The sequence below is a fragment of the Kogia breviceps genome, chromosome 4, assembly GCF_026419965.1.
Source record: "Kogia breviceps isolate mKogBre1 chromosome 4, mKogBre1 haplotype 1, whole genome shotgun sequence".
In the NCBI taxonomy this organism is placed as follows: domain Eukaryota; kingdom Metazoa; phylum Chordata; class Mammalia; order Artiodactyla; family Physeteridae; genus Kogia; species Kogia breviceps.
This window is the reverse complement of record NC_081313.1, coordinates 127,319,938-127,347,056: the sequence shown is the minus strand read 5'-3', so window position 1 is coordinate 127,347,056 and position 27,119 is coordinate 127,319,938.

Below are 27,119 nucleotides of genomic sequence, written 5' to 3'. Positions count from 1 at the left end.
GTCCTTAAGTGAAGACCTGAGGCTGTTCCTAACTCAGGCCCTGAAGCTTTCCCTGACTGAGGCCTTCATTCTGTGACTAACACAGGCCCTGTTCATGTCTTTCACTATGACCTGCATGCTGACCCCACAAAGGCCCTGATGCTGTTCCTACGTCATGCCCTGACTGTGTCTCCAGAAGGTGGGCTGGCACTAGGCCTCACTCAGGCCTAGACGTTCTCCCTAAGTCAGGCTCTGACGCTGTCCCTAGCCGAAGCCCTGACACAGGTCCTAAATTACGCCCTGATTCTCTAAATAACTAAGGTCTTGACACCAACTCAGGTCATTTTCTGACACTATCCCTGGCTCGGATCATGAGTCTGTCCCAAGCTCATGTCCTGCATCTTATCCTAAATGAAACCCTAATAGTATCCCTAACTAAGCCCTGACTAATCCGAACAAAGGCCTTGACACTATCTCTCACTAAAGCCCGGAATCTGTCCCTAACATGGCACCTGTTGCAATCAATAACTAAAATCCGGACACTGTCCTGAGGTAATTTCCTGACACATTTCTATGCACGATCCTGACACTGTCCCAAACCGGTCGGTGTCTGTAAGTGAAGACCTGACGCTGTGCCTAACTCAGGCCCTGAAGCTTTCCCTAAGTGAGGCCTTGATTCTGTGACTCACTCAAGGCCTGCTCATGTCTTTCACTATGACCTTTCGCTGACCCAACCAAGGTGTTTATGCTGCTCCTAAGTCGTACCCTGACTGTGTCTGCAGCTAGGGGGCTGACGCTAGGCCTCACTCAGGCCCTGACGTTCTCCATAAGTCAGGTCTGACGCTGTCCCTACCGAAAATCTTGACGCAGGTCCTAAATTTTAGGCCTTGATTCTCTAAATAACTAAGGTCTTGACACCAAATCTAGGTCATTAACTGACACTACCCCTAGACCTTAATCTAATCTTGACTTTAGCTAATGTCAAGTTTAGGAAAAGAGATTCTTTACGATGAAATTCTTTCATCATATGAATATTGGTTTCTTAAAACAATAATTTTTAAACTCTTGTTAACCTTAAACAAAGTGTACTCAACTGCTGTGGAATATTCCTTCATAGCAGCGTGCATGGTTTACTTTTACATTCTTGTGTGTTGGCCTTCAGGGTTCTTGCAGGAATGGCTCCTCTTATGCTAACTAAATCATCCCTGATGCTGAACATAAATAAGGCGCTGAAATTACTCCCGATGCTGTGAACCGCTCCCTAACTACGGCCTGGAGACTCGTGCTAACCCAGGCGCTGACACTGTCCCTAACCAAGACCCTGACATTACACGTAACTCGGACCCTGACACTACTCCTAGCTCACTCCCTGACACTATACCTAACAAAGGCCATAATAATATTCCTAACTCAGACCCTGACACTGACTCTAACTAAGGCCCTACTGCCGCCAATATCTAAAGTCCTGATACTATCCTGAGTTAATATCCTGACCCAGGTCTTACCAAGGTCCTGAAACTGACCCAAAGTAAGCCTTGATGCTGTCCGAAAATGAGGTCCTGAGGCTCTCCCTAACAGAGGCCCTGATAATGTCTTTAATGAAGACCCTCAGGCTGATCCCACAGAGGCCCTTCTGCTACTCCTAAGTCATGCCCTGACTCTTTCCCTAACTCAGATCCTAAAGATAGGCCTCACTTAGGCACTTGGGCTATACCTTCCTTATGCTCTGACGCTGTCTGTATAGGAAGACCTGGCAGTGGTCCTGATTTAGGCCCTGACGCTGGTCCTAAGTAAGGCCCTGATGCTCTCAATAACGAAGGTCTTCACGCATTTCCTGGGTCATTTCGTGACGCTATCCCTGGCCCGGAACCTGACTCTGTCCCAAGCTCATGTCCTGCATCTTATCCTAAATGAAACCCTAATAGTATCCCTAACTAAGCCCTGATTAAACCTAACAAGGGCCTTCACACTATCTCTCACCAACACCCAGAATATATCCCTAATGGTCCCTGCTGCAATCAATAACTAAAATCCGGACACTGTCCTGAGCTATTACCCTGACTCCTTTCTATCCACTGTCCTGATACTTTCCAAAAGAAAGCCTGTTGCCGTCCTTAGGTGAAGACCTGAGGCTGTGCCTAACTCAGGCCCTGAAACTTTCCCTAACTGAGGCCTTGATTCTGTGACTAACACAGGCCCTGCTCATTTCTTTCACTATGACCCGAATGCTGACCCAACAAAGGCCCTGATGCTATTCCTACGTCATGCCCTGTGTCTCCAGCTAGTGGGCTGACACTAGGCCGCACTCAGGCCTAGATGTTCTCCCTAAGTCAGGCTCTGACGCTGTCCCTACCCGAAACCCTGACACAGGTCCTAAATTAGGCCCTGATTCTCTAAGTAACTAAGGTCTTGACACCAACCCAGGTCATTGGCTGACACTATCCCTGGCTCGGATCGTGACTCTGTCCCAAGCTAATGTCCTGCATCTTATCCTAATTGAAACCCTAATACTCTCCCTAACTAAGTCGCTCACTGATCCTAACTAAGACTTTCACCCTATCTCTCACTAAGGCCCAGAATCTGTCCCTAACATGGGACCTTCTGCAGTCAATAATGAAAATCCGGACACTATCCTGAGCTAATATCCTGACACATTTCTATCCACCCACCAGACACAGTCCCAAAGAAAGGCCTGTCGCTGTCCTTAACTGAAGACGAGAGGCTGTGCCTAACTCAGGACCTCAAGATTTCCCTAACTGAGGCCTCGATTCTCTGACTCACTCAGGCCCTGCTCATGTCTTTCACTATGACCCGAATGCTGACTCCACAAACGCCCTGAATGCTGCTCCTAAGTCATGCCCTGACAGTGTCTGCATCTAGGGGCCTCACTCAGGCCCTCACCTTCTCCCTATATCAGGCTCTGACGCTGTCCCTACCCGAAGCCCTGGCACAGGTCTTAAATTAGGCCCTGATTCTCTAAGTACCTAAGGGCTTGATTCCAAACCTAGGTCATTACCTGACACTAGCCCTAGACCTGAATGTAACCTTGTCCGTTGCTAATGTCAAATTTATCTAAAGAGATTCTTTAGGATGAAATTCTTTCATCTTCTGAATAGAGTTTTCTGAAAAAAATAATGTTTAAACTCTTACTGACCTTAAACAAAATGTACTCAACTTCTGCGGAATATTCCTTTATACCAGCGTGTATGGTTTCCTTCTGCATCTGCGTGTGTTGGCTTAAAGGGTGCTTGTAGGAATGCCTACTGTTATGCTAACTAAATCCCTGATGCTGTCCCTAAATAACGTCCTGAAATTAGTCTCAAGGCTGTGAACCTGTCCCAAACTGAGGCCTGGAGGCTCATCCTAGCTCAGGCCCTGACACTGTCCCTAGCAAAGGCCCTCACACAACTCCTAGCTCAGTCCCTGACACTATACCTAACAAAGGCTATAATGCTAGTCCTAACTCAGGCCCTGACACTGTTTCTAACTACAGCCCAGCTGCCGCCAATATCTAAAATCCTGATACTATCCTGAGTTAATATCCTGACCCAGGTCTTACCAAGGTCCTGAAACTGACCCAAAGTAAGCCTTGATGCTGTCCATAAATAAGGCCCTGAGGCTCTCCCTAACAGAGGCCCTGATAATGTCTTTAGTGAAGAACCTGACGCTGATCCCACAGAGGCCCTTCTGCTGCTCCTAAGTCATGCCCTGACAGTGTCCCGAACTCAGGCCCTAAAGATAAGCCTCACTTAGGCCCTTTGGCTGTACCTTCCTTATGCTCTGACGCTGTCTGTATAGGAAGCCCTGGCACTGGTCCTGATTTAGGCCCTCACGCTGGTCCTAAGTAAGGCCCTCACGCTGGTCCTAAGTAAGGCCCTGAGGCTCTCAATAACGAAGGTCTTCACGCTTTTCCTGGGTCATTTCGTGACGCTATCCCTGGCCCGGAACCTGACTCTGTCCCAAGCTCATGTCCTGCATCTTATCCTAAATGAAACCCTAATAGTATCCCTAACTAAGCCCTGACCAATCCGAACAAAGGCCTTGACACTATCTCTCACTAAAGCCCGGAATCTGTCCCTAACATGGCACCTGTTGCAATCAATAACTAAAATCCGGACACTGTCCTGAGATAATTTCCTGACACATTTCTATGCACGATCCTGACACTGTCCCAAACCGGTCGGAGTCTTTAAGTGAAGACCAGACACTGTGCCTAACTCAGGCCCTGAAGCTTTCCCTAAGTGAGGCCTTGATTCTGTGACTCACTCAAGGACTGCTCATGTCTTTCACTATGACCTTTCGCTGACCCAACCAAGGTGTTTCTGCTGCTCCTAAGTCATGCCCTGACTGTGTCTACAGCTACGGGGCTGACGATAGGCCTCACTCAGGCCCTGACGTTCTCCATAAGTCAAGTCTGACGCTGTCCCTACCGAAAATCTTGACGCAGGTCCTAAATTTTAGGCCTTGATTCTCTAAGTAACTAAGGTCTTGACACTAAATCTAGGTCATTAACTGACACTACCCCTAGACCTTAATCTAATCTTGACTTTAGCTAATGTCAAGTTTAGGGAAAGAGATTCTTTACGATGAAATTCTTTCATCATATGAATATTGGTTTCTTAAAACAATAATTTTTAAACTCTTGTTAACCTTAAACAAAGTGTACTCAACTGCTGTGGAATATTCCTTCATAGCAGCGTGCATGGTTCACTTTTACATTCTTGTGTGTTGGCCTTCAGGGTTCTTGCAGGAATGGCTCCTCTTATGCTAACTAAATCATCCCTGATGCTGAACATAAATAAGGCGCTGAAATTACTCCCGATGCTGTGAACCGCTCCCTAACTACGGCCTGGAGACTCGTGCTAACCCAGGCGCTGACACTGTCCCTAACCAAGACCCTGACATTACACGTAACTCGGACCCTGACACTACTCCTAGCTCACTCCCTGACACTATACCTAACAAAGGCCATAATGATATTCCTAACTCAGACCCTGACACTGACTCTAACTAAGGCCCTATTGCCGCCAATATCTAAAGTCCTGATACTATCCTGAGTTAATATCCTGACCCAGGTCTTACCAAGGTCCTGAAACTGACCCAAAGTAAGCCTTGATGCTGTCCGAAAATGAGGTCCTGAGGCTCTCCCTAACAGAGGCCCTGATAATGTCTTTAATGAAGACCCTCAGGCTGATCCCACAGAGGCCCTTCTGCTACTCCTAAGTCATGCCCTGACTCTTTCCCTAACTCAGATCCTAAAGATAGGCCTCACTTAGGCACTTGGGCTATACCTTCCTTATGCTCTGACGCTGTCTGTATAGGAAGACCTGGCAGTGGTCCTGATTTAGGCCCTGACGCTGGTCCTAAGTAAGGCCCTGATGCTCTCAATAACGAAGGTCTTCACGCATTTCCTGGGTCATTTCGTGACGCTATCCCTGGCCCGGAACCTGACTCTGTCCCAAGCTCATGTCCTGCATCTTATCCTAAATGAAACCCTAATAGTATCCCTAACTAAGCCCTGATTAAACCTAACAAGGGCCTTCACACTATCTCTCACCAACACCCAGAATATATCCCTAATGGTCCCTGCTGCAATCAATAACTAAAATCCGGACACTGTCCTGAGCTATTACCCTGACTCCTTTCTATCCACTGTCCTGATACTTTCCAAAAGAAAGCCTGTTGCCGTCCTTAGGTGAAGACCTGAGGCTGTGCCTAACTCAGGCCCTGAAACTTTCCCTAACTGAGGCCTTGATTCTGTGACTAACACAGGCCCTGCTCATTTCTTCCACTATGACCCGAATGCTGACCCAACAAAGGCCCTGATGCTATTCCTACGTCATGCCCTGTGTCTCCAGCTAGTGGGCTGACACTAGGCCGCACTCAGGCCTAGATGTTCTCCCTAAGTCAGGCTCTGACGCTGTCCCTACCCGAAACCCTGACACAGGTCCTAAATTAGGCCCTGATTCTCTAAGTAACTAAGGTCTTGACACCAACCCAGGTCATTGGCTGACACTATCCCTGGCTCGGATCGTGACTCTGTCCCAAGCTAATGTCCTGCATCTTATCCTAATTGAAACCCTAATACTCTCCCTAACTAAGTCGCTCACTGATCCTAACTAAGACTTTCACCCTATCTCTCACTAAGGCCCAGAATCTGTCCCTAACATGGGACCTTCTGCAGTCAATAATGAAAATCCGGACACTATCCTGAGCTAATATCCTGACACATTTCTATCCACCCACCAGACACAGTCCCAAAGAAAGGCCTGTCGCTGTCCTTAACTGAAGACGAGAGGCTGTGCCTAACTCAGGACCTCAAGATTTCCCTAACTGAGGCCTCGATTCTCTGACTCACTCAGGCCCTGCTCATGTCTTTCACTATGACCCGAATGCTGACTCCACAAACGCCCTGAATGCTGCTCCTAAGTCATGCCCTGACAGTGTCTGCATCTAGGGGCCTCACTCAGGCCCTCACCTTCTCCCTATATCAGGCTCTGACGCTGTCCCTACCCGAAGCCCTGGCACAGGTCTTAAATTAGGCCCTGATTCTCTAAGTACCTAAGGGCTTGATTCCAAACCTAGGTCATTACCTGACACTAGCCCTAGACCTGAATGTAACCTTGTCCGTTGCTAATGTCAAATTTATCTAAAGAGATTCTTTAGGATGAAATTCTTTCATCTTCTGAATAGAGTTTTCTGAAAAAAATAATGTTTAAACTCTTACTGACCTTAAACAAAATGTACTCAACTTCTGCGGAATATTCCTTTATACCAGCGTGTATGGTTTCCTTCTGCATCTGCGTGTGTTGGCTTAAAGGGTGCTTGTAGGAATGCCTACTGTTATGCTAACTAAATCCCTGATGCTGTCCCTAAATAACGTCCTGAAATTAGTCTCAAGGCTGTGAACCTGTCCCAAACTGAGGCCTGGAGGCTCATCCTAGCTCAGGTCCTGACACTGTCCCTAGCAAAGGCCCTCACACAACTCCTAGCTCAGTCCCTGACACTATACCTAACAAAGGCTATAATGCTAGTCCTAACTCAGGCCCTGACACTGTTTCTAACTACAGCCCAGCTGCCGCCAATATCTAAAATCCTGATACTATCCTGAGTTAATATCCTGACCCAGGTCTTACCAAGGTCCTGAAACTGACCCAAAGTAAGCCTTGATGCTGTCCATAAATAAGGCCCTGAGGCTCTCCCTAACAGAGGCCCTGATAATGTCTTTAGAGAAGACCCTCACGATGATCCCACAGAGGCCCTTCGGCTGCTCCTAAGTCATGCCCTGACAGTGTCCCGAACTCAGGCCCTAAACATAAGCCTCACTTAGGCCCTTTGGCTGTACCTTCCTTATGCTCTGACGCTGTCTGTATAGGAAGCCCTGGCAGTGGTCCTGATTTAGGCCCTCACGCTGGTCCTAAGTAAGGCCCTCACGCTGGTCCTAAGTAAGGCCCTGAGGCTCTCAATAACGAAGGTCTTCACGCTTTTCCTGGGTCATTTCGTGACGCTATCCCTGGCCCGGAACCTGACTCTGTCCCAAGCTCATGTCCTGCATCTTATCCTAAATGAAACCCTAATAGTATCCCTAACTAAGCCCTGACCAATCCGAACAAAGGCCTTGACACTATCTCTCACTAAAGCCCGGAATCTGTCCCTAACATGGCACCTGTTGCAATCAATAACTAAAATCCGGACACTGTCCTGAGATAATTTCCTGACACATTTCTATGCACGATCCTGACACTGTCCCAAACCGGTCGGTGTCTTTAAGTGAAGACCAGACACTGTGCCTAACTCAGGCCCTGAAGCTTTCCCTAAGTGAGGCCTTGATTCTGTGACTCACTCAAGGCCTGCTCATGTCTTTCACTATGACCTTTCGCTGACCCAACCAAGGTGTTTCTGCTGCTCCTAAGTCGTACCCTGACTGTGTCTGCAGCTAGGGGGCTGACGATAGGCCTCACTCAGGCCCTGACGTTCTCCATAAGTCAAGTCTGACGCTGTCCCTACCGAAAATCTTGACGCAGGTCCTAAATTTTAGGCCTTGATTCTCTAAGTAACTAAGGTCTTGACACCAAATCTAGGTCATTAACTGACACTACTCCTAGACCTTAATCTAATCTTGACTTTAGCTAATGTCAAGTTTAGGGAAAGAGATTCTTTACGATGAAATTCTTTCATCATATGAATATTGGTTTCTTAAAACAATAATTTTTAAACTCTTGTTAACCTTACACAAAGTGTACTCAACTGCTGTGGAATATTCCTTCATAGCAGCGTGCATGGTTCACTTTTACATTCTTGTGTGTTGGCCTTCAGGGTTCTTGCAGGAATGGCTCCTCTTATGCTAACTAAATCATCCCTGATGCTGAACATAAATAAGGCGCTGAAATTACTCCCGATGCTGTGAACCGCTCCCTAACTACGGCCTGGAGACTCGTGCTAACCCAGGCGCTGACACTGTCCCTAACCAAGACCCTGACATTACACGTAACTCGGACCCTGACACTACTCCTAGCTCACTCCCTGACACTATACCTAACAAAGGCCATAATGATATTCCTAACTCAGACCCTGACACTGACTCTAACTAAGGCCCTACTGCCGCCAATATCTAAAGTCCTGATACTATCCTGAGTTAATATCCTGACCCAGGTCTTACCAAGGTCCTGAAACTGACCCAAAGTAAGCCTTGATGCTGTCCGAAAATGAGGTCCTGAGGCTCTCCCTAACAGAGGCCCTGATAATGTCTTTAATGAAGACCCTCAGGCTGATCCCACAGAGGCCCTTCTGCTGCTCCTAAGTCATGCCCTGACACTTTCCCTAACTCAGATCCTAAAGATAGGCCTCACTTAGGCACTTGGGCTGTACCTTACTTAGGCTCTGATGCTGTCCTTATATGAAGCCAGGGCAGTGGTCGTGATTTAGGGCCTGACTCTGGTCCTAAGTCAGGCCCCGATGCTCTCAATAACTAAGGTTTTAACGCTTTCTCTTGGTCGTTTCCTGACACTATCCCTGGCCCGGAACCTGACTCTGTCCCAAGCTCATGTCCTGCATCTTATCCTAAATGAAACCCTAACACTCTCCGTAACTAGGGCCCTGAATAATCCTGCCTAAGGCCTTGACACGACTTCTCACTAAGGCCCGGAACCTGACATTGTCCCTACAAAAGGCCCTGACTACACCTAACAAATGCTATAATGCTAGTCCTAACTCAGGCCCTGACACTGTTTCTAACTAAAGCCCAGCTGCCGCCAATATCTAAAATCCTGATATTATCCTGAGTTAATATCCTGACCCAGGTCTTACCAAGGTCCTGAAACTGACCCAAAGTAAGCCTTGATGCTGTCTGAAAATGAGGCCCTGAGGCTCTCCCTAACAGAGGCCCTGATAATGTCTTTAGTGAAGACCCTCACGCTGATCCCACAGAGGCCCTTCTGCTGCTCCTAAGTCATGCCCTGACAGTGTCCCGAACTCAGGCCCTAAACATAAGCCTCACTTAGGCCCTTTGGCTGTACCTTCCTTATGCTCTGACGCTGTCTGTATAGGAAGCCCTGGCAGTGGTCCTGATTTAGACCCTCACGCTGGTCCGAAGTAAGGCCCTGAGGCTCTCAATAACGAAGGTCTTCACACTTTTCCTGGGTCATTTCGTGACGCTATCCCTGGCCTGGAACCTGACTCTGTCCCAAGCTCATGGCCTGCATCTTATCCTAAATGAAACCCTAATAGTATCCCTAACTAAGCCCTGACTAATCCGAACAAAGGCCTTGACACTATCTCTCACTAAAGCCCGGAATCTGTCCCTAACATGGGACCTGTTGCAATCAATAACTAAAATCCGGACACTGTCCTGAGCTAATATCCTGACTCATTTCTATCCACTGTTCTGATACTTTCCAAAAGAAAGCCTGTTGCCGTCCTTAAGTGAAGACCTGAGGCTGTTCCTAACTCAGGCCCTGAAGCTTTCCCTGACTGAGGCCTTCATTCTGTGACTAACACAGGCCCTGTTCATGTCTTTCACTATGACCTGCATGCTGACCCCACAAAGGCCCTGATGCTGTTCCTACGTCATGCCCTGACTGTGTCTCCAGAAGGTGGGCTGGCACTAGGCCTCACTCAGGCCTAGACGTTCTCCCTAAGTCAGGCTCTGACGCTGTCCCTAGCCGAAGCCCTGACACAGGTCCTAAATTACGCCCTGATTCTCTAAATAACTAAGGTCTTGACACCAACTCAGGTCATTTTCTGACACTATCCCTGGCTCGGATCATGAGTCTGTCCCAAGCTCATGTCCTGCATCTTATCCTAAATGAAACCCTAATAGTATCCCTAACTAAGCCCTGACTAATCCGAACAAAGGCCTTGACACTATCTCTCACTAAAGCCCGGAATCTGTCCCTAACATGGCACCTGTTGCAATCAATAACTAAAATCCGGACACTGTCCTGAGGTAATTTCCTGACACATTTCTATGCACGATCCTGACACTGTCCCAAACCGGTCGGTGTCTGTAAGTGAAGACCTGACGCTGTGCCTAACTCAGGCCCTGAAGCTTTCCCTAAGTGAGGCCTTGATTCTGTGACTCACTCAAGGCCTGCTCATGTCTTTCACTATGACCTTTCGCTGACCCAACCAAGGTGTTTATGCTGCTCCTAAGTCGTACCCTGACTGTGTCTGCAGCTAGGGGGCTGACGCTAGGCCTCACTCAGGCCCTGACGTTCTCCATAAGTCAGGTCTGACGCTGTCCCTACCGAAAATCTTGACGCAGGTCCTAAATTTTAGGCCTTGATTCTCTAAATAACTAAGGTCTTGACACCAAATCTAGGTCATTAACTGACACTACCCCTAGACCTTAATCTAATCTTGACTTTAGCTAATGTCAAGTTTAGGAAAAGAGATTCTTTACGATGAAATTCTTTCATCATATGAATATTGGTTTCTTAAAACAATAATTTTTAAACTCTTGTTAACCTTAAACAAAGTGTACTCAACTGCTGTGGAATATTCCTTCATAGCAGCGTGCATGGTTTACTTTTACATTCTTGTGTGTTGGCCTTCAGGGTTCTTGCAGGAATGGCTCCTCTTATGCTAACTAAATCATCCCTGATGCTGAACATAAATAAGGCGCTGAAATTACTCCCGATGCTGTGAACCGCTCCCTAACTACGGCCTGGAGACTCGTGCTAACCCAGGCGCTGACACTGTCCCTAACCAAGACCCTGACATTACACGTAACTCGGACCCTGACACTACTCCTAGCTCAGTCCCTGACACTATTACCTAACAAAGCCCATAATGATATTCCTAACTCAGACCCTGACACTGACTCTAACTAAGGCCCTACTGCCGCCAATATCTAAAGTCCTGATGCTATCCTGAGTTAATATCCTGACCCAGGTCTTACCAAGGTCCTGAAACTGACCCAAAGTAAGCCTTGATGCTGTCTGAAAATGAGGCCCTGAGGCTCTCCCTAACAGAGGCCCTGATAATGTCTTTAGTGAAGACCCTCACGCTGATCCCACAGAGGCCCTTCTGCTGCTCCTAAGTCATGCCCTGACAGTGTCCCGAACTCAGGCCCTAAAGATAAGCCTCACTTAGGCCCTTTGGCTGTACCTTCCTTATGCTCTGATGCTGTCTGTATAGGAAGCCCTGGCAGTGGTCCTGATTTAGGCCCTCACGCTGGTCCTAAGTAAGGCCCTGATGCTCTCAATAACGAAGGTCTTCACGCTTTTCCTGGGTCATTTCGTGACGCTATCCCTGGCCCGGAACCTGACTCTGTCCCAAGCTCATGTCCTGCATCTTATCCTAAATGAAACCCTAATAGTATCCCTAACTAAGCCCTGACCAATCCGAACAAAGGCCTTGACACTATCTCTCACTAAAGCCCGGAATCTGTCCCTAACATGGCACCTGTTGCAATCAATAACTAAAATCCGGACACTGTCCTGAGGTAATTTCCTGACACATTTCTATGCACGATCCTGACACTGTCCCAAACCGGTCGGTGTCTGTAAGTGAAGACCTGACACTGTGCCTAACTCAGGCCCTGAAGCTTACCCTAAGTGAGGCCTTGATTCTGTGACTCACTCAAGGCCTGCTCATGTCTTTCACTATGACCTTTCGCTGACCCAACCAAGGTGTTTCTGCTGCTCCTAAGTCGTACCCTGACTGTCTCTGCAGCTAGGGGGCTGACGCTAGGCCTCACTCAGGCCTTGACGTTCTCCATAAGTCAGGTCTGAATCTTTCCCTACCGAAAACCTTGACGCAGGTCCTAAATTTTAGGCCTTGATTCTCTAAGTAACTAAGGTCTTGACACCAAATCCAGGTCATTAACTGACACTACCCCTAGACCTTAATCTAATCTTGACTTTAGCTAATGTCAAGTTTAGGGAAAGAGATTCTTTACGATGAAATTCTTTCATCATATGAATATTGGTTTCTTAAAACAATAATTTTTAAACTCTTGTTAACCTTACACAAAGTGTACTCAACTGCTGTGGAATATTCCTTCATAGCAGCGTGCATGGTTCACTTTTACATTCTTGTGTGTTGGCCTTCAGGGTTCTTGCAGGAATGGCTCCTCTTATGCTAACTAAATCATCCCTGATGCTGAACATAAATAAGGCGCTGAAATTACTCCCGATGCTGTGAACCGCTCCCTAACTACGGCCTGGAGACTCGTGCTAACCCAGGCGCTGACACTGTCCCTAACCAAGACCCTGACATTACACGTAACTCGGACCCTGACACTACTCCTAGCTCACTCCCTGACACTATACCTAACAAAGGCCATAATGATATTCCTAACTCAGACCCTGACACTGACTCTAACTAAGGCCCTACTGCCGCCAATATCTAAAGTCCTGATACTATCCTGAGTTAATATCCTGACCCAGGTCTTACCAAGGTCCTGAAACTGACCCAAAGTAAGCCTTGATGCTGTCCGAAAATGAGGTCCTGAGGCTCTCCCTAACAGAGGCCCTGATAATGTCTTTAATGAAGACCCTCAGGCTGATCCCACAGAGGCCCTTCTGCTGCTCCTAAGTCATGCCCTGACACTTTCCCTAACTCAGATCCTAAAGATAGGCCTCACTTAGGCACTTGGGCTGTACCTTACTTAGGCTCTGATGCTGTCCTTATATGAAGCCAGGGCAGTGGTCGTGATTTAGGGCTGACTCTGGTCCTAAGTCAGGCCCCGATGCTCTCAATAACTAAGGTTTTAACGCTTTCTCTTGGTCGTTTCCTGACACTATCCCTGGCCCGGAACCTGACTCTGTCCCAAGCTCATGTCCTGCATCTTATCCTAAATGAAACCCTAACACTCTCCGTAACTAGGGCCCTGAATAATCCTGCCTAAGGCCTTGACACGACTTCTCACTAAGGCCCGGAACCTGACATTGTCCCTACAAAAGGCCCTGACTACACCTAACAAATGCTATAATGCTAGTCCTAACTCAGGCCCTGACACTGTTTCTAACTAAAGCCCAGCTGCCGCCAATATCTAAAATCCTGATATTATCCTGAGTTAATATCCTGACCCAGGTCTTACCAAGGTCCTGAAACTGACCCAAAGTAAGCCTTGATGCTGTCTGAAAATGAGGCCCTGAGGCTCTCCCTAACAGAGGCCCTGAGAATGTCTTTAGTGAAGACCCTCACGCTGATCCCACAGAGGCCCTTCTGCTGCTCCTAAGTCATGCCCTGACAGTGTCCCGAACTCAGGCCCTAAACATAAGCCTCACTTAGGCCCTTTGGCTGTACCTTCCTTATGCTCTGACGCTGTCTGTATAGGAAGCCCTGGCAGTGGTCCTGATTTAGACCCTCACGCTGGTCCGAAGTAAGGCCCTGAGGCTCTCAATAACGAAGGTCTTCACACTTTTCCTGGGTCATTTCGTGACGCTATCCCTGGCCTGGAACCTGACTCTGTCCCAAGCTCATGGCCTGCATCTTATCCTAAATGAAACCCTAATAGTATCCCTAACTAAGCCCTGACTAATCCGAACAAAGGCCTTGACACTATCTCTCACTAAAGCCCGGAATCTGTCCCTAACATGGGACCTGTTGCAATCAATAACTAAAATCCGGACACTGTCCTGAGCTAATATCCTGACTCATTTCTATCCACTGTTCTGATACTTTCCAAAAGAAAGCCTGTTGCCGTCCTTAAGTGAAGACCTGAGGCTGTTCCTAACTCAGGCCCTGAAGCTTTCCCTGACTGAGGCCTTCATTCTGTGACTAACACAGGCCCTGTTCATGTCTTTCACTATGACCTGCATGCTGACCCCACAAAGGCCCTGATGCTGTTCCTACGTCATGCCCTGACTGTGTCTCCAGAAGGTGGGCTGGCACTAGGCCTCACTCAGGCCTAGACGTTCTCCCTAAGTCAGGCTCTGACGCTGTCCCTAGCCGAAGCCCTGACACAGGTCCTAAATTAGGCCCTGATTCTCTAAATAACTAAGGTCTTGACACCAACCCAGGTCATTTTCTGACACTATCCCTGGCTCGGATCATGAGTCTGTCCCAAGCTCATGTCCTGCATCTTATCCTAAATGAAACCGTAATAGTATCCCTAACTAAGCCCTGACTAATCCGAACAAAGGCCTTGACACTATCTCTCACTAAAGCCCGGAATCTGTCCCTAACATGGCACCTGTTGCAATCAATAACTAAAATCCGGACACTGTCCTGAGGTAATTTCCTGACACATTTCTATGCACGATCCTGACACTGTCCCAAACCGGTCGGTGTCTGTAAGTGAAGACCTGACACTGTGCCTAACTCAGGCCCTGAAGCTTTCCCTAAGTGAGGCCTTGATTCTGTGACTCACTCAAGGCCTGCTCATGTCTTTCACTATGACCTTTCGCTGACCCAACCAAGGTGTTTATGCTGCTCCTAAGTCGTACCCTGACTGTGTCTGCAGCTAGGGGGCTGACGCTAGGCCTCACTCAGGCCCTGACGTTCTCCATAAGTCAGGTCTGACGCTGTCCCTACTGAAAATCTTGACGCAGGTCCTAAATTTTAGGCCTTGATTCTCTAAATAACTCAGGTCTTGACACCAAATCTAGGTCATTAACTGACACTACCCCTAGACCTTAATCTAATCTTGACTTTAGCTAATGTCAAGTTTAGGAAAAGAGATTCTTTACGATGAAATTCTTTCATCATATGAATATTGGTTTCTTAAAACAATAATTTTTAAACTCTTGTTAACCTTAAACAAAGTGTACTCAACTGCTGTGGAATATTCCTTCATAGCAGCGTGCATGGTTTACTTTTACATTCTTGTGTGTTGGCCTTCAGGGTTCTTGCAGGAATGGCTCCTCTTATGCTAACTAAATCATCCCTGATGCTGAACATAAATAAGGCGCTGAAATTACTCCCGATGCTCTGAACCTGTCCCTAACTACGGCCTGGAGACTCGTGCTAAACCAGGCCCTGACACTGTCCCAAACCAAGACCCTGACATTACACGTAACTCGGACCCTGACACTACTCCTAGCTCAGTCCCTGACACTATTACCTAACAAAGCCCATAATGATATTCCTAACTCAGACCCTGACACTGACTCTAACTAAGGCCCTACTGCCGCCAATATCTAAAGTCCTGATGCTATCCTGAGTTAATATCCTGACCCAGGTCTTACCAAGGTCCTGAAACTGACCCAAAGTAAGCCTTGATGCTGTCTGAAAATGAGGCCCTGAGGCTCTCCCTAACAGAGGCCCTGATAATGTCTTTAGTGAAGACCCTCACGCTGATCCCACAGAGGCCCTTCTGCTGCTCCTAAGTCATGCCCTGACAGTGTCCCGAACTCAGGCCCTAAAGATAAGCCTCACTTAGGCCCTTTGGCTGTACCTTCCTTATGCTCTGATGCTGTCTGTATAGGAAGCCCTGGCAGTGGTCCTGATTTAGGCCCTCACGCTGGTCCTAAGTAAGGCCCTGATGCTCTCAATAACGAAGGTCTTCACGCTTTTCCTGGGTCATTTCGTGACGCTATCCCTGGCCCGGAACCTGACTCTGTCCCAAGCTCATGTCCTGCATCTTATCCTAAATGAAACCCTAATAGTATCCCTAACTAAGCCCTGACCAATCCGAACAAAGGCCTTGACACTATCTCTCACTAAAGCCCGGAATCTGTCCCTAACATGGCACCTGTTGCAATCAATAACTAAAATCCGGACACTGTCCTGAGGTAATTTCCTGACACATTTCTATGCACGATCCTGACACTGTCCCAAACCGGTCGGTGTCTGTAAGTGAAGACCTGACACTGTGCCTAACTCAGGCCCTGAAGCTTACCCTAAGTGAGGCCTTGATTCTGTGACTCACTCAAGGCCTGCTCATGTCTTTCACTATGACCTTTCGCTGACCCAACCAAGGTGTTTCTGCTGCTCCTAAGTCGTACCCTGACTGTCTCTGCAGCTAGGGGGCTGACGCTAGGCCTCACTCAGGCCTTGACGTTCTCCATAAGTCAGGTCTGAATCTTTCCCTACCGAAAACCTTGACGCAGGTCCTAAATTTTAGGCCTTGATTCTCTAAGTAACTAAGGTCTTGACACCAAATCCAGGTCATTAACTGACACTACCCCTAGACCTTAATCTAATCTTGACTTTAGCTAATGTCAAGTTTAGGGAAAGAGATTCTTTACGATGAAATTCTTTCATCATATGAATATTGGTTTCTTAAAACAATAATTTTTAAACTCTTGTTAACCTTACACAAAGTGTACTCAACTGCTGTGGAATATTCCTTCATAGCAGCGTGCATGGTTCACTTTTACATTCTTGTGTGTTGGCCTTCAGGGTTCTTGCAGGAATGGCTCCTCTTATGCTAACTAAATCATCCCTGATGCTGAACATAAATAAGGCGCTGAAATTACTCCCGATGCTGTGAACCGCTCCCTAACTACGGCCTGGAGACTCGTGCTAACCCAGGCGCTGACACTGTCCCTAACCAAGACCCTGACATTACACGTAACTCGGACCCTGACACTACTCCTAGCTCACTCCCTGACACTATACCTAACAAAGGCCATAATGATATTCCTAACTCAGACCCTGACACTGACTCTAACTAAGGCCCTACTGCCGCCAATATCTAAAGTCCTGATACTATCCTGAGTTAATATCCTGACCCAGGTCTTACCAAGGTCCTGAAACTGACCCAAAGTAAGCCTTGATGCTGTCCGAAAATGAGGTCCTGAGGCTCTCCCTAACAGAGGCCCTGATAATGTCTTTAATGAAGACCCTCAGGCTGATCCCACAGAGGCCCTTCTGCTGCTCCTAAGTCATGCCCTGACACTTTCCCTAACTCAGATCCTAAAGATAGGCCTCACTTAGGCACTTGGGCTGTACCTTACTTAGGCTCTGATGCTGTCCTTATATGAAGCCAGGGCAGTGGTCGTGATTTAGGGCCTGACTCTGGTCCTAAGTCAGGCCCCGATGCTCTCAATAACTAAGGTTTTAACGCTTTCTCTTGGTCGTTTCCTGACACTATCCCTGGCCCGGAACCTGACTCTGTCCCAAGCTCATGTCCTGCATCTTATCCTAAATGAAACCCTAACACTCTCCGTAACTAGGGCCCTGAATAATCCTGCCTAAGGCCTTGACACGACTTCTCACTAAGGCCCGGAACCTGACATTGTCCCTAGAAAAGGCCCTGACTATACCTAACAAAGGCTATAATGCTAGTCCTAACTCAGGCCCTGACACTGTTTCTAACTAAAGCCCAGCTGCCGCCAATATCTAAAATCCTGATATTATCCTGAGTTAATATCCTGACCCAGGTCTTACCAAGGTCCTGAAACTGACCCAAAGTAAGCCTTGATGCTGTCTGAAAATGAGGCCCTGAGGCTCTCCCTAACAGAGGCCCTGAGAATGTCTTTAGTGAAGACCCTCACGCTGATCCCACAGAGGCCCTTCTGCTGCTCCTAAGTCATGCCCTGACAGTGTCCCGAACTCAGGCCCTAAAGATAAGCCTCACTTAGGCCCTTTGGCTGTACCTTCCTTATGCTCTGACGCTGTCTGTATAGGAAGCCCTGGCAGTGGTCCTGATTTAGACCCTCACGCTGGTCCGAAGTAAGGCCCTGAGGCTCTCAATAACGAAGGTCTTCACACTTTTCCTGGGTCATTTCGTGACGCTATCCCTGGCCTGGAACCTGACTCTGTCCCAAGCTCATGGCCTGCATCTTATCCTAAATGAAACCCTAATAGTATCCCTAACTAAGCCCTGACTAATCCGAACAAAGGCCTTGACACTATCTCTCACTAAAGCCCGGAATCTGTCCCTAACATGGGACCTGTTGCAATCAATAACTAAAATCCGGACACTGTCCTGAGCTAATATCCTGACTCATTTCTATCCACTGTTCTGATACTTTCCAAAAGAAAGCCTGTTGCCGTCCTTAAGTGAAGACCTGAGGCTGTTCCTAACTCAGGCCCTGAAGCTTTCCCTGACTGAGGCCTTCATTCTGTGACTAACACAGGCCCTGTTCATGTCTTTCACTATGACCTGCATGCTGACCCCACAAAGGCCCTGATGCTGTTCCTACGTCATGCCCTGACTGTGTCTCCAGAAGGTGGGCTGGCACTAGGCCTCACTCAGGCCTAGACGTTCTCCCTAAGTCAGGCTCTGACGCTGTCCCTAGCCGAAGCCCTGACACAGGTCCTAAATTAGGCCCTGATTCTCTAAATAACTAAGGTCTTGACACCAACCCAGGTCATTTTCTGACACTATCCCTGGCTCGGATCATGAGTCTGTCCCAAGCTCATGTCCTGCATCTTATCCTAAATGAAACCCTAATAGTATCCCTAACTAAGCCCTGACCAATCCGAACAAAGGCCTTGACACTATCTCTCACTAAAGCCCGGAATCTGTCCCTAACATGGCACCTGTTGCAATCAATAACTAAAATCCGGACACTGTCCTGAGGTAATTTCCTGACACATTTCTATGCACGATCCTGACACTGTCCCAAACCGGTCGGTGTCTGTAAGTGAAGACCTGACACTGCCTAACTCAGGTCCTGAAGCTTTCCCTAAGTGAGGCCTTGATTCTGTGACTCACTCAAGGCCTGCTCATGTCTTTCACTATGACCTTTCGCTGACCCAACCAAGGTGTTTATGCTGCTCCTAAGTCGTACCCTGACTGTGTCTGCAGCTAGGGGGCTGACGCTAGGCCTCACTCAGGCCCTGACGTTCTCCATAAGTCAGGTCTGACGCTGTCCCTACCGAAAATCTTGACGCAGGTCCTAAATTTTAGGCCTTGATTCTCTAAGTAACTAAGGTCTTGACACCAAATCTAGGTCATTAACTGACACTACCCCTAGACCTTAATCTAATCTTGACTTTAGCTAATGTCAAGTTTAGGGAAAGAGATTCTTTACGATGAAATTCTTTCATCATATGAATATTGGTTTCTTAAAACAATAATTTTTAAACTCTTGTTAACCTTAAACAAAGTGTACTCAACTGCTGTGGAATATTCCTTCATAGCAGCGTGCATGGTTTACTTTTACATTCTTGTGTGTTGGCCTTCAGTGTTCTTGCAGGAATGGCTCCTCTTATGCTAACTAAATCATCCCTGATGCTGAACATAAATAAGGCGCTGAAATTACTCCCGATGCTCTGAACCTGTCCCTAACTACGGCCTGGAGACTCGTGCTAACCCAGGCCCTGACACTGTCCCAAACCAAGACCCTGACATTACACGTAACTCGGACCCTGACACTACTCCTAGCTCAGTCCCTGACACTATTACCTAACAAAGCCCATAATGATATTCCTAACTCAGACCCTGACACTGACTCTAACTAAGGCCCTACTGCCGCCAATATCTAAAGTCCTGATGCTATCCTGAGTTAATATCCTGACCCAGGTCTTACCAAGGTCCTGAAACTGACCCAAAGTAAGCCTTGATGCTGTCTGAAAATGAGGCCCTGAGGCTCTCCCTAACAGAGGCCCTGATAATGTCTTTAGTGAAGACCCTCACGCTGATCCCACAGAGGCCCTTCTGCTGCTCCTAAGTCATGCCCTGACAGTGTCCCGAACTCAGGCCCTAAAGATAAGCCTCACTTAGGCCCTTTGGCTGTACCTTCCTTATGCTCTGATGCTGTCTGTATAGGAAGCCCTGGCAGTGGTCCTGATTTAGGCCCTCACGCTGGTCCTAAGTAAGGCCCTGATGCTCTCAATAACGAAGGTCTTCACGCTTTTCCTGGGTCATTTCGTGACGCTATCCCTGGCCCGGAACCTGACTCTGTCCCAAGCTCATGTCCTGCATCTTATCCTAAATGAAACCCTAATAGTATCCCTAACTAAGCCCTGACCAATCCGAACAAAGGCCTTGACACTATCTCTCACTAAAGCCCGGAATCTGTCCCTAACATGGCACCTGTTGCAATCAATAACTAAAATCCGGACACTGTCCTGAGGTAATTTCCTGACACATTTCTATGCACGATCCTGACACTGTCCCAAACCGGTCGGTGTCTGTAAGTGAAGACCTGACACTGTGCCTAACTCAGGCCTTGAAGCTTTCCCTAAGTGAGGCCTTGATTCTGTGACTCACTAAAGGCCTGCTCATGTCTTTCACTATGACCTTTCGCTGACCCAACCAAGGTGTTTCTGCTGCTCCTAAGTCGTACCCTGACTGTCTCTGCAGCTAGGGGGCTGACGCTAGGCCTCACTCAGGCCTTGACGTTCTCCATAAGTCAGGTCTGAATCTTTCCCTACCGAAAATCTTGACGCAGGTCCTAAATTTTAGGCCTTGATTCTCTAAGTAACTAAGGTCTTGACACCAAATCCAGGTCATTAACTGACACTACCCCTAGACCTTAATCTAATCTTGACTTTAGCTAATGTCAAGTTTAGGGAAAGAGATTCTTTACGATGAAATTCTTTCATCATATGAATATTGGTTTCTTAAAACAATAATTTTTAAACTCTTGTTAACCTTACACAAAGTGTACTCAACTGCTGTGGAATATTCCTTCATAGCAGCGTGCATGGTTCACTTTTACATTCTTGTGTGTTGGCCTTCAGGGTTCTTGCAGGAATGGCTCCTCTTATGCTAACTAAATCATCCCTGATGCTGAACATAAATAAGGCGCTGAAATTACTCCCGATGCTGTGAACCGCTCCCTAACTACGGCCTGGAGACTCGTGCTAACCCAGGCGCTGACACTGTCCCTAACCAAGACCCTGACATTACACGTAACTCGGACCCTGACACTACTCCTAGCTCACTCCCTGACACTATACCTAACAAAGGCCATAATGATATTCCTAACTCAGACCCTGACACTGACTCTAACTAAGGCCCTACTGCCGCCAATATCTAAAGTCCTGATACTATCCTGAGTTAATATCCTGACCCAGGTCTTACCAAGGTCCTGAAACTGACCCAAAGTAAGCCTTGATGCTGTCCGAAAATGAGGTCCTGAGGCTCTCCCTAACAGAGGCCCTGATAATGTCTTTAATGAAGACCCTCAGGCTGATCCCACAGAGGCCCTTCTGCTGCTCCTAAGTCATGCCCTGACACTTTCCCTAACTCAGATCCTAAAGATAGGCCTCACTTAGGCACTTGGGCTGTACCTTACTTAGGCTCTGATGCTGTCCTTATATGAAGCCAGGGCAGTGGTCGTGATTTAGGGCCTGACTCTGGTCCTAAGTCAGGCCCCGATGCTCTCAATAACTAAGGTTTTAACGCTTTCTCTTGGTCGTTTCCTGACACTATCCCTGGCCCGGAACCTGACTCTGTCCCAAGCTCATGTCCTGCATCTTATCCTAAATGAAACCCTAACACTCTCCGTAACTAGGGCCCTGAATAATCCTGCCTAAGGCCTTGACACGACTTCTCACTAAGGCCCGGAACCTGACATTGTCCCTAGAAAAGGCCCTGACTATACCTAACAAAGGCTATAATGCTAGTCCTAACTCAGGCCCTGACACTGTTTCTAACTAAAGCCCAGCTGCCGCCAATATCTAAAATCCTGATATTATCCTGAGTTAATATCCTGACCCAGGTCTTACCAAGGTCCTGAAACTGACCCAAAGTAAGCCTTGATGCTGTCTGAAAATGAGGCCCTGAGGCTCTCCCTAACAGAGGCCCTGAGAATGTCTTTAGTGAAGACCCTCACGCTGATCCCACAGAGGCCCTTCTGCTGCTCCTAAGTCATGCCCTGACAGTGTCCCGAACTCAGGCCCTAAAGATAAGCCTCACTTAGGCCCTTTGGCTGTACCTTCCTTATGCTCTGACGCTGTCTGTATAGGAAGCCCTGGCAGTGGTCCTGATTTAGACCCTCACGCTGGTCCGAAGTAAGGCCCTGAGGCTCTCAATAACGAAGGTCTTCACACTTTTCCTGGGTCATTTCGTGACGCTATCCCTGGCCTGGAACCTGACTCTGTCCCAAGCTCATGGCCTGCATCTTATCCTAAATGAAACCCTAATAGTATCCCTAACTAAGCCCTGACTAATCCGAACAAAGGCCTTGACACTATCTCTCACTAAAGCCCGGAATCTGTCCCTAACATGGGACCTGTTGCAATCAATAACTAAAATCCGGACACTGTCCTGAGCTAATATCCTGACTCATTTCTATCCACTGTTCTGATACTTTCCAAAAGAAAGCCTGTTGCCGTCCTTAAGTGAAGACCTGAGGCTGTTCCTAACTCAGGCCCTGAAGCTTTCCCTGACTGAGGCCTTCATTCTGTGACTAACACAGGCCCTGTTCATGTCTTTCACTATGACCTGCATGCTGACCCCACAAAGGCCCTGATGCTGTTCCTACGTCATGCCCTGACTGTGTCTCCAGAAGGTGGGCTGGCACTAGGCCTCACTCAGGCCTAGACGTTCTCCCTAAGTCAGGCTCTGACGCTGTCCCTAGCCGAAGCCCTGACACAGGTCCTAAATTAGGCCCTGATTCTCTAAATAACTAAGGTCTTGACACCAACCCAGGTCATTTTCTGACACTATCCCTGGCTCGGATCATGAGTCTGTCCCAAGCTCATGTCCTGCATTTTATCCTAAATGAAACCCTAATAGTATCCCTAACTAAGCCCTGACCAATCCGAACAAAGGCCTTGACACTATCTCTCACTAAAGCCCGGAATCTGTCCCTAACATGGCACCTGTTGCAATCAATAACTAAAATCCGGACACTGTCCTGAGGTAATTTCCTGACACATTTCTATGCACGATCCTGACACTGTCCCAAACCGGTCGGTGTCTGTAAGTGAAGACCTGACACTGCCTAACTCAGGCCCTGAAGCTTTCCCTAAGTGAGGCCTTGATTCTGTGACTCACTCAAGGCCTGCTCATGTCTTTCACTATGACCTTTCGCTGACCCAACCAAGGTGTTTATGCTGCTCCTAAGTCGTACCCTGACTGTGTCTGCAGCTAGGGGGCTGACGCTAGGCCTCACTCAGGCCCTGACGTTCTCCATAAGTCAGGTCTGACGCTGTCCCTACCGAAAATCTTGACGCAGGTCCTAAATTTTAGGCCTTGATTCTCTAAGTAACTAAGGTCTTGACACCAAATCTAGGTCATTAACTGACACTACCCCTAGACCTTAATCTAATCTTGACTTTAGCTAATGTCAAGTTTAGGGAAAGAGATTCTTTACGATGAAATTCTTTCATCATATGAATATTGGTTTCTTAAAACAATAATTTTTAAACTCTTGTTAACCTTAAACAAAGTGTACTCAACTGCTGTGGAATATTCCTTCATAGCAGCGTGCATGGTTTACTTTTACATTCTTGTGTGTTGGCCTTCAGTGTTCTTGCAGGAATGGCTCCTCTTATGCTAACTAAATCATCCCTGATGCTGAACATAAATAAGGCGCTGAAATTACTCCCGATGCTCTGAACCTGTCCCTAACTACGGCCTGGAGACTCGTGCTAACCCAGGCCCTGACACTGTCCCAAACCAAGACCCTGACATTACACGTAACTCGGACCCTGACACTACTCCTAGCTCAGTCCCTGACACTATTACCTAACAAAGCCCATAATGATATTCCTAACTCAGACCCTGACACTGACTCTAACTAAGGCCCTACTGCCGCCAATATCTAAAGTCCTGATGCTATCCTGAGTTAATATCCTGACCCAGGTCTTACCAAGGTCCTGAAACTGACCCAAAGTAAGCCTTGATGCTGTCTGAAAATGAGGCCCTGAGGCTCTCCCTAACAGAGGCCCTGATAATGTCTTTAGTGAAGACCCTCACGCTGATCCCACAGAGGCCCTTCTGCTGCTCCTAAGTCATGCCCTGACAGTGTCCCGAACTCAGGCCCTAAAGATAAGCCTCACTTAGGCCCTTTGGCTGTACCTTCCTTATGCTCTGATGCTGTCTGTATAGGAAGCCCTGGCAGTGGTCCTGATTTAGGCCCTCACGCTGGTCCTAAGTAAGGCCCTGATGCTCTCAATAACGAAGGTCTTCACGCTTTTCCTGGGTCATTTCGTGACGCTATCCCTGGCCCGGAACCTGACTCTGTCCCAAGCTCATGTCCTGCATCTTATCCTAAATGAAACCCTAATAGTATCCCTAACTAAGCCCTGACCAATCCGAACAAAGGCCTTGACACTATCTCTCACTAAAGCCCGGAATCTGTCCCTAACATGGCACCTGTTGCAATCAATAACTAAAATCCGGACACTGTCCTGAGGTAATTTCCTGACACATTTCTATGCACGATCCTGACACTGTCCCAAACCGGTCGGTGTCTGTAAGTGAAGACCTGACACTGTGCCTAACTCAGGCCCTGAAGCTTTCCCTAAGTGAGGCCTTGATTCTGTGACTCACTAAAGGCCTGCTCATGTCTTTCACTATGACCTTTCGCTGACCCAACCAAGGTGTTTCTGCTGCTCCTAAGTCGTACCCTGACTGTCTCTGCAGCTAGGGGGCTGACGCTAGGCCTCACTCAGGCCTTGACGTTCTCCATAAGTCAGGTCTGAATCTTTCCCTACCGAAAATCTTGACGCAGGTCCTAAATTTTAGGCCTTGATTCTCTAAGTAACTAAGGTCTTGACACCAAATCCAGGTCATTAACTGACACTACCCCTAGACCTTAATCTAATCTTGACTTTAGCTAATGTCAAGTTTAGGGAAAGAGATTCTTTACGATGAAATTCTTTCATCATATGAATATTGGTTTCTTAAAACAATAATTTTTAAACTCTTGTTAACCTTACACAAAGTGTACTCAACTGCTGTGGAATATTCCTTCATAGCAGCGTGCATGGTTCACTTTTACATTCTTGTGTGTTGGCCTTCAGGGTTCTTGCAGGAATGGCTCCTCTTATGCTAACTAAATCATCCCTGATGCTGAACATAAATAAGGCGCTGAAATTACTCCCGATGCTGTGAACCGCTCCCTAACTACGGCCTGGAGACTCGTGCTAACCCAGGCGCTGACACTGTCCCTAACCAAGACCCTGACATTACACGTAACTCGGACCCTGACACTACTCCTAGCTCACTCCCTGACACTATACCTAACAAAGGCCATAATGATATTCCTAACTCAGACCCTGACACTGACTCTAACTAAGGCCCTACTGCCGCCAATATCTAAAGTCCTGATACTATCCTGAGTTAATATCCTGACCCAGGTCTTACCAAGGTCCTGAAACTGACCCAAAGTAAGCCTTGATGCTGTCCGAAAATGAGGTCCTGAGGCTCTCCCTAACAGAGGCCCTGATAATGTCTTTAATGAAGACCCTCAGGCTGATCCCACAGAGGCCCTTCTGCTGCTCCTAAGTCATGCCCTGACACTTTCCCTAGCTCAGATCCTAAAGATAGGCCTCACTTAGGCACTTGGGCTGTACCTTACTTAGGCTCTGATGCTGTCCTTATATGAAGCCAGGGCAGTGGTCGTGATTTAGGGCCTGACTCTGGTCCTAAGTCAGGCCCCGATGCTCTCAATAACTAAGGTTTTAACGCTTTCTCTTGGTCGTTTCCTGACACTATCCCTGGCCCGGAACCTGACTCTGTCCCAAGCTCATGTCCTGCATCTTATCCTAAATGAAACCCTAACACTCTCCGTAACTAGGGCCCTGAATAATCCTGCCTAAGGCCTTGACACGACTTCTCACTAAGGCCCGGAACCTGACATTGTCCCTAGAAAAGGCCCTGACTATACCTAACAAAGGCTATAATGCTAGTCCTAACTCAGGCCCTGACACTGTTTCTAACTAAAGCCCAGCTGCCACCAATATCTAAAATCCTGATATTATCCTGAGTTAATATCCTGACCCAGGTCTTACCAAGGTCCTGAAACTGACCCAAAGTAAGCCTTGATGCTGTCTGAAAATGAGGCCCTGAGGCTCTCCCTAACAGAGGCCCTGATAATGTCTTTAGTGAAGACCCTCACGCTGATCCCACAGAGGCCCTTCTGCTGCTCCTAAGTCATGCCCTGACAGTGTCCCGAACTCAGGCCCTAAAGATAAGCCTCACTTAGGCCCTTTGGCTGTACCTTCCTTATGCTCTGACGCTGTCTGTATAGGAAGCCCTGGCAGTGGTCCTGATTTAGACCCTCACGCTGGTCCGAAGTAAGGCCCTGAGGCTCTCAATAACGAAGGTCTTCACACTTTTCCTAGGTCATTTCGTGACGCTATCCCTGGCCTGGAACCTGACTCTGTCCCAAGCTCATGGCCTGCATCTTATCCTAAATGAAACCCTAATAGTATCCCTAACTAAGCCCTGACTAATCCGAACAAAGGCCTTGACACTATCTCTCACTAAAGCCCGGAATCTGTCCCTAACATGGGACCTGTTGCAATCAATAACTAAAATCCGGACACTGTCCTGAGCTAATATCCTGACTCATTTCTATCCACTGTTCTGATACTTTCCAAAAGAAAGCCTGTTGCCGTCCTTAAGTGAAGACCTGAGGCTGTTCCTAACTCAGGCCCTGAAGCTTTCCCTGACTGAGGCCTTGATTCTGTGACTAACACAGGCCCTGTTCATGTCTTTCACTATGACCTGCATGCTGACCCCACAAAGGCCCTGATGCTGTTCCTACGTCATGCCCTGACTGTGTCTCCAGAAGGTGGGCTGGCACTAGGCCTCACTCAGGCCTAGACGTTCTCCCTAAGTCAGGCTCTGACGCTGTCCCTAGCCGAAGCCCTGACACAGGTCCTAAATTAGGCCC